This window comes from Schistocerca gregaria, chromosome 4, assembly GCF_023897955.1.
Source record: "Schistocerca gregaria isolate iqSchGreg1 chromosome 4, iqSchGreg1.2, whole genome shotgun sequence".
NCBI classification, from domain to species: domain Eukaryota; kingdom Metazoa; phylum Arthropoda; class Insecta; order Orthoptera; family Acrididae; genus Schistocerca; species Schistocerca gregaria.
In genome coordinates, this window is record NC_064923.1 from 349,293,415 (window position 1) to 349,306,239 (window position 12,825).

Consider the following 12,825-nt stretch of genomic DNA (forward strand, 5'->3'; position numbering starts at 1 on the left):
ACACGCGTTTCTATAGCTAATTTTCCAGACGATATGGTCGTACCGTTTAGGTGCCACAGAAGTAGATAAAATATTGAAGCTGGCCTCGGTGACCGATCGGTTCTAGGCGCTTCACGCCGGAACCGCGCGACTGCTACGCTCGGAGGTTCGAATCCTGCCTCGGGTATGTATGTGTGTGATGTCCTTAGCTTAGTTAGGTTTAAGTAGTTTTAAGTTCAAGGGGACTGATGACCTCAGATGTTAAGTCCCATAGTGCTCAGAGCCATTTGAACCTTATCCTGCAAGGATATTTCAGTAACATCAAAACAGATAACTTTCCAGATCGTCGGATTTCTGCACCAATAGAGACACTAACTCTGCCAGCTATTTCCTTCACTCGCACCTAAGACTCTAGAGTTTGAGGACGTGCATCGCAGGAGACCTGCATCCTTACTTCTGTGGTTTCTTTTATTACGTTGTCTCAATAGCTGCTGTCTTGGCGCAGTACATTAATATTCTCAGAATCAAACATATGTTTCCCATTTAGGCTACCTACAGTTGAAATCATGTATGTTGCATATTGTTGATTTCTCTAAGTCACAGACGAACACATGTAATGTGCTTCTGGTAGTGTTTTTAGACACTGCGCTGCTTTTGCATCGTATATTGTCGGCCACATTTACATTAGATACTATAAATTCCTGGCATGGTTCATTCACAGAATCTAAATAATATTTAGTGCTGGCTGGAATATATTTAAGATGGCGTATTTTCGAGCAGTGTCACCCTCTTGGCTGAGAGTGGACTCCTATAAGAAAGAAAACTCTTATTTTTAGTTTGCGGCGTCTTTCATTTTCTTCACCACCTTTCTACTATGGGCTTCGTTGTACCCATTTTTTAAAGAACGCTTCCTTCAGGTGTTGTAGTTCGACTTGGAGGCTTCACTGGTCATAGACGACGCTTGCGAGCTTGCTCATAGTATTTTTATAAGTTTATTTATATGGAATAAATGAACTGAAGAGCTGAGAGACGAGTTGTAAAAGTGAGATTTCACAAGCAAGTGATCTAAGTATAATGGTTAAGCTAAAGTATGGATCTCTTCAGGGTAAACGAATTACAACGGATTTCCTGCATATATCTGCACTCTGTGATGATACAGTTTAGATTCCAAGCCAATACCTGGACTCCACTTAGAATACACCTGGTACAGGTAAAACGGCGGAGAAAAGGAGAATTTCTAACATCTTTAATGAAGCGTTAGGTACGCATTTTTAAAAAATAATGCAGTAGCCTAAAGTGTATGGTTTAATGCATGCTTACATATTCCCGTTTTTAAATAACAGAGGTACAGCTTGATGCAAAATCGACACATTGACGCAATAGATCAGAATTTCCTTGAACCTGGGCTTAGTCACATGGAACGTGAGAATACAAATAATCACATGAAACATGTATTTGCTTTCCAGTACTGTCAACAAGTGCAGTCTACAGTTTTACACAGTAGAAAACAAAAAAACACCTTTCCCTTTCAATTAAAGTCACAGACGCCATAGCGAGCGACAATGTTGCTAAAGAAACTCAAGGAAACAAAATACTATGGCGGAATATTAGTAGGATCATAATCAGTAAGGAAAATCCTCTAACAATGCAGTTCAAGCATTCACTGAGGCATGATCTTGAGTTTACTGAAGCGGTTTTTAGGAAGCACAGAATTGGTGACCCATAAATATCTCTTCTGAAGCCTTTGCAAAAAGAAAAGAGTACGAAATAAAATTTGAAAAGCGGAAGTCTCTTTAGGAAATAAATAACTACATACTTACCTTTATCGTTAAGTTCTATAACAATACATCTCATTCCCAGATAGCATTTACTATGTGTGTAAGAGGGGCGAGTGGAGAAAGAAGAGGAGGTGGTCAAAGAAGGAAACAAGGAAGGCTGACAAACGTACAACACAATGGTGCAGCATGAGTAGTATTTCCCCAGGAATGACATTCCTCAACAGATATCACTGAAAGAAAAGGATTCTAATTCTATATTAAGGCACTGACTGTGAGTGGCCTACAAAAAGTGACAGTGAATAATCTCTCGTACTTGTTCGAACCACATCACTACGTTTTCCTTTTGGTGTTTTTATTTTATTTGCTGTTTACCTGTTGTACCTACTGTTATATTAATTTAGCACTGATTACGCACATATTCTTGATTCGCAAGGAATATCTATTGTACTGTGAGTAACATGTGCGTTGCATCAAAAAATCTTCAGAATAAAACACAGTAAACAAAAATGTACCTTTACCTCTTTCCCTCCAAAATGTTTTAAGATGCAAGGAGTATAAGTATTTGAGCAGCAAGGAGAATAAGTATAAGGAGTAATAATACAGAAGTGCTACAATCTTACACAATACCTACAAGATGTAACTGACCATTAGGAAAAAAAATTCTTACGAGTCCATAGTAGCTCACATAATTTACAAATAGTCATCTAACTTTGGCAGTCATTCACTCAGTTTGCTGCAGGAAGGACATATACCATTTTACTCTCAGCTCCTCAATTGTAATTGAAGTCACCGATTGTTTCGATAGTTTTTGAGGTCGCTCATTAGTCATTAATTTACTAGGCACAATGTCTGGTACTAAGTATAATCTCAGTAACGAAACGATCAGAAAAGTTTCAGTGTTGTGGTACTTCCATCCATTGCATACAGAGACTGAGTTGCGACGACATGTCATTAACCGACGATGCGTCGCAAACTTTCAAACCTTGGGTCAAAACTATGTTACCAATCGTAGCTTGTATCCTGATCCTTGCCTTTCCTGGTAAACGCGTTAACCTAGCTACAGCTCACAATCACCTTCATATGTTCGGTCATAAGTTGCATGGTCCTTTCCAAATGCTATAGCGTCTCTGCTGCAACACTCACTTGACTAGAATTCTTGGGAGAAAGGATATGTCAATCTCTAAGGTTTAGCTGCAACCATGGATTCATCCAATACAAAAACAGTTTGAAGTGCAATAAAGAAGCTAGAGGAAGGAGGGGGGGGGGGGGGGGAGTGAGGTGTAGGTGCATAGACCAATCATCAACGAAATATACTGAAATAAGTTTTATTTACAGAAATAACCACATTTAATTGTCGGTTTCAACTGTATCATCCGGAAATCAATGAACAACACTATAGACTAGTGCAAGGAATATGTGTGAGCTGACTAGGAAGCACTTTGCGGAAGATATTCTCAAATTACACACTTCATATTTTTTACGAGTCAATTCTAAACTTACGTTGAGTAAATAGAGAACTGATGACATTAAGAGAAAAAATACACCTAAATTACAAACATCGCTTCACTCACGTGTGATGAGATGCGTTGGATAGAGAGTGTCACATAAAGATACTTCAGTATGAGTGAGTATAAAACTTCAGGTCAACACTACGATCTATGTCAGAGCAAATACCGAAACCACCTACCTTATTCTTCAAAGGAAGGAAAAAATAGTTAGTGATTGTTTTCTGGCAAACCCTGGGAACCGGTTTAACTTCCCAATTTGTAAATACCTCCTGCCTTTGCACACATTGCTACTTTTATTTCTCAAAGTTCTGGTGCTGTTTCGTAAGTCTATTTGTTCCGAATAAAAAATATGATGGGTGCATGCTTGCTCTGTTGTGTTTTTTGCGGCTGTTAGCGAAGAGTGCAACTGAAACCCAGAAATTGCACAAACTTTCTTTCTCGAATGGCCATACCAGGGCCACCGAAGTGAAAGTCTGCAGCTCACAGATGGCATGCCATTATCAGCTCACATTCTCCTAATTTGTGGAGAGGTTTGGTAATTAACGAATGGTGCAGGAGTACAATCTGATTATTAAATAGTGTATTCTGCCGCCTCTACTCTCCAAGCTAACATGAGCGTATACTTGGGGCATTGTGTATGATGTTTTATGTAGTGACTTTTTACTTTTGACATGCCGATATACTATGTTATGCATGTTCTTGGAATATATGTTTATTATGTGACACAAATTATTGTACATAAGGACGACATTCTTTGCAGAACAGTGAATCAGATCTGAAGACGGTATCATAGACTGACGAAATCGGTGATCTGAATAAATGCTCCATTAAAGCGAACGTGGTATTTTGAATTCTGTTGCTTCTATTTTCACGGAAAAAACTGAAGCGACGTTCCTTATTGCAGACCTACAAAATGTATTAAAGCTGAAATGCATTAATGTTACACCCTCTTTTACTTATTCCTGTAATGCGGCATACAAAATACATCCTTAGAAAGGATTACATCCTCCTGCAACTTCATTAGAAACGGCAGCCGTGTTACGCACCTACAGCAAGATCTACATCGATACTCCGCAGTAACCTTACGGCTCGCGGCGGAGGGTGCTCCGTACCACTACTACTCATTTCCTTTCTTGTTCCACTCGCAAATAAAACAAGGGAAAAACGACTATCTATATGCGTCCGTATGAGCCCTTGTTTCTTATCTCTTGTTCGTGGTCCTTACACGCAATGTTCTGCAGAGACCTTCAGATGCCGGTTTCCTAAATTTTCTCAAGAGTGTTCCTCGAAAAGAACGTCGCCTTCGCTCCAGGGATTAACATTTGAGTTCCCGAAGCATCCTCGTAGCACTTGAGTGTTGTTAGAACCTACCAGTAACAAATCTAGCAGCCTGTCTCTGAATTGCTTCGATATCTTCTTTTAATCTCAAACACTCAAGGAGTACTCAAAAGTAGGTCTCACCAGCGTCCTATATGCGGTCTCTTTTACAGATGAACCACACTTTCCTAGCATTCCGTAATAAACCGAAATCGACCATTTGCCTTCCCTACCACAGTTCTCACCTGTTCATTCCATTTCGTATCGTTTTGCAACGTTACGCCCAAATATTTAAACGACGTGACTGTGTCAAGCAGGAAACTACTAACGCTGTATCCGAACACTACGTGTATTTTTCCTACTCATCTTCATTAACTTCCATTTTTTTACGTATTGAGTTAGCTGTCATCCACCCTTTATCCACTTACTAGGCACATGACTCTCCAGACCACGATTTACAACCTGCTTAGACTTTGCCCACAATTCTTCTATGTTCATCTTACTGGAACTACGTTATGTCAGTTCACTGTCTAAGGAAGATGCTAATAATTGCTTATCTGCTCTTTCTAGCAGGAACACTCTCCTAGCCTTCTTAACTGATTTGTTAATTTTTGTAGCAATAGCCACTACAATGGCATCATATCGCTAATCCCTTTTTCTACACTGACGTTGTCGATGACGTTCTTCCTATTTGCAGCTACAAGATCTAAGATATTTCCATTGCGTCTGGGCTGCAAAACTACCTGCCCAAGACAAATGTGTTCAAAAGTACTTCGCATGACTGTTTGTCTGTAGCCCCTGCAATGAATCCATAGAGATACCAGTCTACACTCGATAGGTTAACGCTGCCTCCAACTAGTAGTGCACGACCTGGGTATTTTACGCGCTACTGACCGTAGATATTCTTTGAATGACTAGTATTAGCTACAACTAGTACAATTGTAGTTCGTTTCATAGATGTCGAAAATAAAGGTGGAATCTGCGTGTCACTAGTGGCCCGTGCTGCGACATCCCGGGGAGTTGAGCACTGTGAGGTAACAGGTGAGTTGTGGTGCCCTGGAAATATTATATATTCGGAGTTGGTGCGGCCGCACAGGACGCTCGTCAAAGCTGCGACCCGGCAGCAAGCCTGTGGTGCTGAACGTTAGCTTAGCAACCGCGTGATGCCGCACAACGGCCAGTCCAACCATGTGGCTGGGAATTCCATGGTGACGCTGTGTTGATGAAGGAGACACACTGGGAGAGCCAAAGATGGCGGACTTTGTGAAACGTTAATGGCAGAAATTTCATACTTCATATAAAAATTAATAGTAGCCAGATGAAACATGATACCTCAAAAAGAAACATATACATTACTATTATTTGAACGATGATTTTGATGGTGTGATCACCGAAGTTAAGCGCTGTCAGGCTGAGCTAGCACTTGGATGGCAGACCATCCGGTCTGCCGAGCGCTGTTGGTAAGCGGGGTGCACTCAGACCTTGTGAGGCAAACTGAGGAGCTACTTGATTGAGAAGTAGCGGGTCCATTCTCGGAACTGACATACAACCGGGAGAGTGCTGAGCTGACCACATGCCCCTCCATATCCGCATCCAGTGACGCCTGTGGGCTGAGGATGACACGGCGGTCGGTCGGTACCTTTGGGCCTTCATAGACTGTGCGGGAAGAACTTTTTTTATTCTGATGTTGTAATCAGATTTACAATATCTTTATTAGTTTAAAGTTTAGTACCCGATGGTACATTATACAAGTAACACCCAGCATCGAATTTCCAAAATCTAAAGGGTTCATCCGATTTCGTCGATCTACGTGTCTTTAGAAAGCTATAAGTGTAAACCTAAATTGGTAGGAGTTACAGGCATGTAACTTGAACAGTACCTGAGTTATTGGAGGTCAAAGTGGCCAATTACTATCGATCGCGTCAGGCCATAAGTTCTCCACAGTTACACGAAAAAATGGTAGCAGCATGCTGATAAATATATTTATTCGTCTATGTGTTTGTTTATATCCAATATATACTATTCATGAAGAAATTGGTTAAATATTTACTGTGTGTTAGAAAGCACAGGGACATTAGGCTCCTGGCCTACCTTTTGCGCCTTTTCTTTTGATATATGTTTATTTAATTGTTTATGTATTTATTAATGTGTGTTAGGGCGTGTTTATGGTCCATCCGTAGGAATATTTATTTAATTTCAGGTTATTTAAATGTAAATCCAGTATTTGGTATGTGTTTCAATATGTCTGTGAGTGCACGTTGGCTTGGAGACATGGAGGGAGCGCCCTAGCCAATCACAGCGCTCGTTACTAAGAGAGACGTATGGAGGTTGGGGAGCATCGTTTCCAGAGAGGACACGAGGTAGTTCTGAGCAGTGCGGCAGTTCTGGACAGAACGGCATATGACACGGGAAGTGCTGGACACGACGGCCCAACGGACGTGGAGTCAGCGGAAAGACTTGGACAGTGGAGCAGTTTGCACGTGGTCGCGGAGTATATTTTATGTAAGTGTTAGACCATCGACACCAATAAGTGTTTTGTAGAAATATACCACATTCTCAAAAGTACTTCTACTATCGTAATCATCATTTAAAGTCGTTTAGATAGTACCTGCAGATTTATTTAATTGCAATTTTTCATTTATAAATTTATATGTTACTTTCATAATTCGCAATTGCTGAGTGATAGAAACCTTCGACCATTCGATTTGTGTGTGTGTTCTTATCTTATACTGTAGACTCAACAGTATTTGTCCTGTAATGCGGCAACTACGTATCCCAACCCCTAGACAACGAAACCAGCCAAAAGTTTTAATACTGCAACTCTGATTCGGAGGGTACGTAGTTGAGGGTCATCCCAACATTCCATCATTTCTTATTCGAAAGCCCGCAGCACTTTCTTGCGGGTTCGAGTATCTTTGGTCTCTGTGGTAGTGATGAAGTAGCAGAGCAAGTGATGAATGTGGTCGATGCTGGTGAGCGTTGAAGTGGTGTCTAGTGGAGAGTACGGGCTTCTTGGGAGCAATTTCGCCAGTATTGCTGGCGCACGGATTTTCAGGTGCGAGCGTCGAGAGCTGACGATTGCCCTACAGGGTGGTGCGGTTATTGATGTGATACGTTTGGCGAGGCTGCCCACTGTTCTGGCCGCGCTAGTTCATGTAGTTTCGGGGCTCCTCTTGCAGAAGCCAGCGCGATGTGGCGAAGCTTACGGATCGCGTCTCGGGCTGCTCTAGTCGCTCGGAACGCCGTTATCGTGGCGTTTTGCCTCACCCCGGGTAAATGACCTCTTGAGTTTTCCGGTCGAGGGCAGAGCCACGTCCTGCCACCCTCTGTTTATGGACGAGCGTCATTTGTAAACTTTACTGGGTTGGTAGCTATTTGTTTAAAGCAGTATGGCGATTGCCTTCCGCTTGGTTTTCAATTTCAGTTGCGCTGCGCTCCCGCATTTTGGGTATAATTGGTGATTATTTCAAAGAGCCGCTGGCATGTGCTCAATTACCTCCTGTATAGATTTTGGCTGATCTGTTTAGACCAAGTTTCAACTTTTCTTTCTTTTTTTGATTTCGGCCACTCGATTCTAAGCAAATGTTCAAACTCTTGTTTTGCTGTGATTTTGATTTTAAGGCTTTTTTTTAAACTTATGTAAGTGGATCCATTTTGATCTTTGGCAGTAACTTGGTTCTTGCAGTCAACAGTGTATGTCCCTTGACAGTGACTTGGTTATTGCAGTCAATAGTGTATGTCCCTCCTTGAACAGCACAACTACTGTTTAGCGTAATTAGTGGAATGTTTTATTTGATACTCAAACTGTGCTTAGATCTGTTAAATCTATATGAAACTTCACTACGATGAAGTATTTAAACACCCGGCAGGGTCAAGGTATCTTTTGAGCTGTGGCTACTAGTCTGAAAGCGGGTTTTGCATTTTTCAAGTTATGGTAACATTTAAAGTAAAATTGGTTCAGTCTTGGTTGTTCCCGTGGTTGTACCCGAACTAAGTGTGATATCTTTCAGAGGAGGTCTAAGGCTTTAGTTTTGCTTTCCCTTTCATTGTTTCAGAGTGTGTTTGCTCTACATGATGTAGCGTCAACTTATTCTCGCTTGCCTTGTTGTCGTCTAGATCCGCTGCACGAGGTCTATGCTTGGGACTATTGAGCAAACTGTAGTTTATTAATATTTAATGCGTCTGATCTTTTGTAATTCTTTTAAAATTATGAACCATGTCTAAATTGCTTAACATTTAGCATTTGGAGTTTAATAATATTTGTTAAAAATGATTTTTAATATTTTTCTTTTTTTAGATAAAGAAGGAAACATAGATGAATGTACCTAGTTACTGTTTTGGAAATAAAAAAACTTTCTTGGTTAATACATTTTTTGAGGAGGTACATATAATAAGTCATATTTTACCGTTTTCCCCGGCGCTTCCTCTAGGATCTGAGTGTTTGTACCCTCTAACTGGTTACACGCCCTTGTTGCCTCTAGGTACGCTACCTTCGTATAGGGGAAGCAGATTATTTTTGCTCTTTGTGGCTTGACTATAATCGTATCAAAGAGTCCTCGCTTCTAGTGTTAAGTTTAGCTGAGTTCAGTTTCGAATGGATGGTTGAATAAAGTCGTGGATCATGTCCAATTTTGTCATTTGAGCTGACTTATAGCTGAGGCAGAGGACGGTCAGGGGAAAAAACTGGATCATGTCCGGCAGTTTGTATTTCCTCGCCATTTGCTGCTGAGATATGTCGTTCTAAGCAATGAGATCTCTCTGTGCGGTAATATAATGGACCACGGCAAAGAATATTGGAATGTAATATGTAGTTTCACGTTTGGTGTAATTTTAGAGGCGATGAAAGTACGTAAAAACGCAAACATGATTTCTACATTCCAAGTTTTAAGTTAAAACTTATATGTAATGGGATTAGAATACTAGGGCTATTTTGGTATATCGTTAAACATTGATCCACATTTAGGATTTTCGCTGAGAGAGAGTACTGTAGCCCATTAATGAATGGGCTTACACATAATGTTTAATTAAGATTTTAAGCTGTATTCTCATTTTAAAAATGATCGCCAGACTGCAAATCGAGGACGAAGAGAAGTACTGAGAAATTTACAGTTGCTGCATAAAGAGGAGGCAAAGGCAGCAGCCCAGAATGTCAGTAGAGCTAAAAATTCTCAAGAGAGTTCATCCACACACAGCCGCTATCTACCATGCCTTCTATCTGAATCTAACATCCGCGGATGGAGTTAATGAAGGTGAGAGATACATTGCTGAAAATGAAAACGAGTAAACTGGCAGTACGAGTGGTTGTAACGAAGAAATGGTGTGCTTTGGTAAATATTTTGTCATACTGTCCGCGTCAGTAACTGGTATGAAAATTGTTCCAGTGAAAAAGTATAACTTGAAAATGTTCCGGTTTCTCTCAACAGCTCAGCTTCATTACAAAAGACTCAGAACTCTTTCTAACAAACTAACCACTGGAAGTTAAATTACATTGCAATTATATTTCTTAAATGTTGGTTATTCTAACTAAATCACTGTTTTGACGTGTACTGCCATATTTACGCGAATATAATGCCAACTCCTTTTTTTTATACCATATGCAGTATTCAAAACTGAGTGCGCACAAGATTAGACGGCGCTTTACATTTGAGAAGAAATTTGAATTCATCGTTTACTGGTAACGTAATAGAAATGTAGGTATTGTTACTTACGCCACAATGGGTTGTTGTAGCTCTCAACTTCGTTACGTTATTGTTGGCCTATTACTGGCTAGTGTGTTTGCATTAGGTGATCACGAAATGGAAAGCAAGCAGAGAAGAACATCGTATGATGCGTAGAGTGATTCTATGTGCTAAAAAATGTGATGATAGGAGAACGGGATGAGTGTTCAGTGTAGCTGAGAGTAGCGTTCGCTTGTAGAAGAAACAGAAATTGACATTATTTGCAGCTACCGCTACTAGAAAGAAATTCACTGCTCCTCGCAAAGGAAGACATCCTGACACTGAAGTAAAAGTTTTGAAAGGCGTCCGTTAAAGGAGGAGGAATAAGCGACCTGTCACTGGTGACATCATGAGAAACAGAGCAAACGAGGTGGTTGCATTTTTTAAGAAATCGAAGCAAGAGTTTACGGCTAGCCGTGGACGGGTTGATTCTTTATGATACTGGCGGGCTTATCTCTACGCCCTACAAGGGATACTGATAAAAAACGTTAAGAATCCCAGTGGTATCGCTATGTCATCACACTTCGGAAAGAGGAGAATCTTTCGATATACCAAATGGACAACGTTCATGATATGCTAGTTTGGATTGATATGCCACTTAATTAAACGATTGATCAGAAGGGAACAAAAGAAGTTACCACCAAAACACCAGCTTATGAAAAATAGCGCAAAACCATACCTCTGGCAATCACAGCAGACGAGCATAAACTTGCCTCCTTTCTTAATCTTCAAGCGGATAACAAGCTACAAGACCCCTAAAAATGAAAACCTGTTCCCTGATGACGTCATTGTTCGAAATCAAGAGAAGGAATGGATGAGTGAAACTTTTAATGCCTGACTGCCACCGAAACGCGCGGAAACTCCGTTCTGGCGGGCTTTCCAGATTACCATCAATGGCTTGGTCTTGATGCATGTGTAGTCATTTCACTGACGACGTAGAAAAGAACATCCACAGCCTAGACAGTGACCTAATTATTATTGCCGGAGGAACGACTTATGTCTTACAATCCTTGGCCGTTAGTGTAAAGAAACCTTTAAAAGGTTACGTTCAAGTACAATATGAAAACCAAACTGTGAACTGCCAGAGTGCTGCAATCAAAATTATTGCACAATGAGTTTCGGCTCACTGGAAATGCATTGAAGAAGCAATGATCGTAAAGTAACTCAGGAAATGCTGTATTTTAAATAGTCTGGACGGCAGTGAAAATTATGTACTTCGGAACGACAACGAGTCTGAAGCGGAAAGAGGAAATGAATCAGTTTCTGATGTAGAACCCTCGGAGGATACGAGTAATGACGACACTACTGAATACTTATGACTCACAAATGGTTCAAATGGCTCTGAGCACTATCAGATTTAACATCTGAGGTCATCAGTCCCCTAGACTTAGAATTACTTAAACCTAACCTACATAAGGATATCACACCTAAGGTAGGATTCGAACCTGCGAACGTAGCGGTTACGCGCCTAGAACAGCTCGGTCACAGCAGCCGGCGAATAATTGTGAGTAACACCTGTAATTTACTGTATGTTTGTAATTTACGGTATGTAATTAACCTGTCATGTAGGTAATAGAGTTAGGCGTTCTTTTCTAATAATGACCTTGTCACTTAACAATCGGTAGCTTAAAAACTGTTGTTGTGATAGTTCACGTACACACCCATTGTTGTGTTAAATAAATTTAGTCTACGAGCGAGGCGTCAACCAATTCTTTTTATGATTTAGATTTTTAAAACAGGGGCAAGCATTACATTCGATGGCGCATTAGATTCACATAAATAATTGGATTTTTTGCATTAGCTCCATACTTAACAATCATATACTACGGTTCGCTCGACGAAAAATCCGTACCCAAAAACTGGAAAGTTACACAGGTCACACCAACATTAAATTCTTCTATATCGTATCAGGGCTCGTACGGAAAGATATAGGTGTTCATTCTTTCCGCACGCTATACGACATTGGAATTTTAGAGAATTGTGAAGGTGGTTGGATGAATCCTGTGCCAGGCACTTGAATGTGATTTGCAGACTATCCATGTAGATGTAGATGTAGATGTAGAAACAAAAAGAATTACATGAGCGAGCGTTTCTCGAATTTCAGAATATCGGCATGGCATTTTCTTTATTTTTTATTTTTTATGAACCGTCCATATGAGTTACTACGACGATGTTGCATTTATGTTACGTTGCCGCCGCGACTGGCAGAGCCTGTCCTCAGACACTGCACCGTAAAGATACAGTCACGTTGCAGTCGCGCTGTGTTTGTGCAGTTGCTGCTTGCTGAGTACTCACCTTGTCGCTCTGTCTGTCCACTTAGGCCAGTCGCTCCCTAACGACTTGCACATTGTTCCGAGGACCGACCTTATAATACCTCAGCTGGTGGCGCTGCCCGCATAGGTCGCGACTGGCGAAAGTTGACGGAGAAAGCACCGCGATCTGAAAACAGGTGTACCGTGCGGGTGCCGCTCAACCGCCCCAGCATGTTCGCTTCCGGTATAGGCAGGTCGTACGCACTTCCCGTAC

At 40.9% G+C, this 12,825-nt stretch overlaps 1 protein-coding gene across 1 annotated transcript in view; it reads right to left on the bottom strand.

Moving 5' to 3' along the window:
• LOC126365781 (uncharacterized) overlaps positions 1–12,624 on the bottom strand; it is a 77,428-nt gene extending 64,804 nt beyond the window's left edge. The window contains exon 1 of the mRNA XM_050008346.1: positions 12,595–12,624. The gene's annotated coding sequence lies outside the window, so the exon portion shown is untranslated. The remainder of the gene's footprint in view (positions 1–12,594) is intronic.
• Positions 12,625–12,825: the final 201 nt, after the last annotated feature.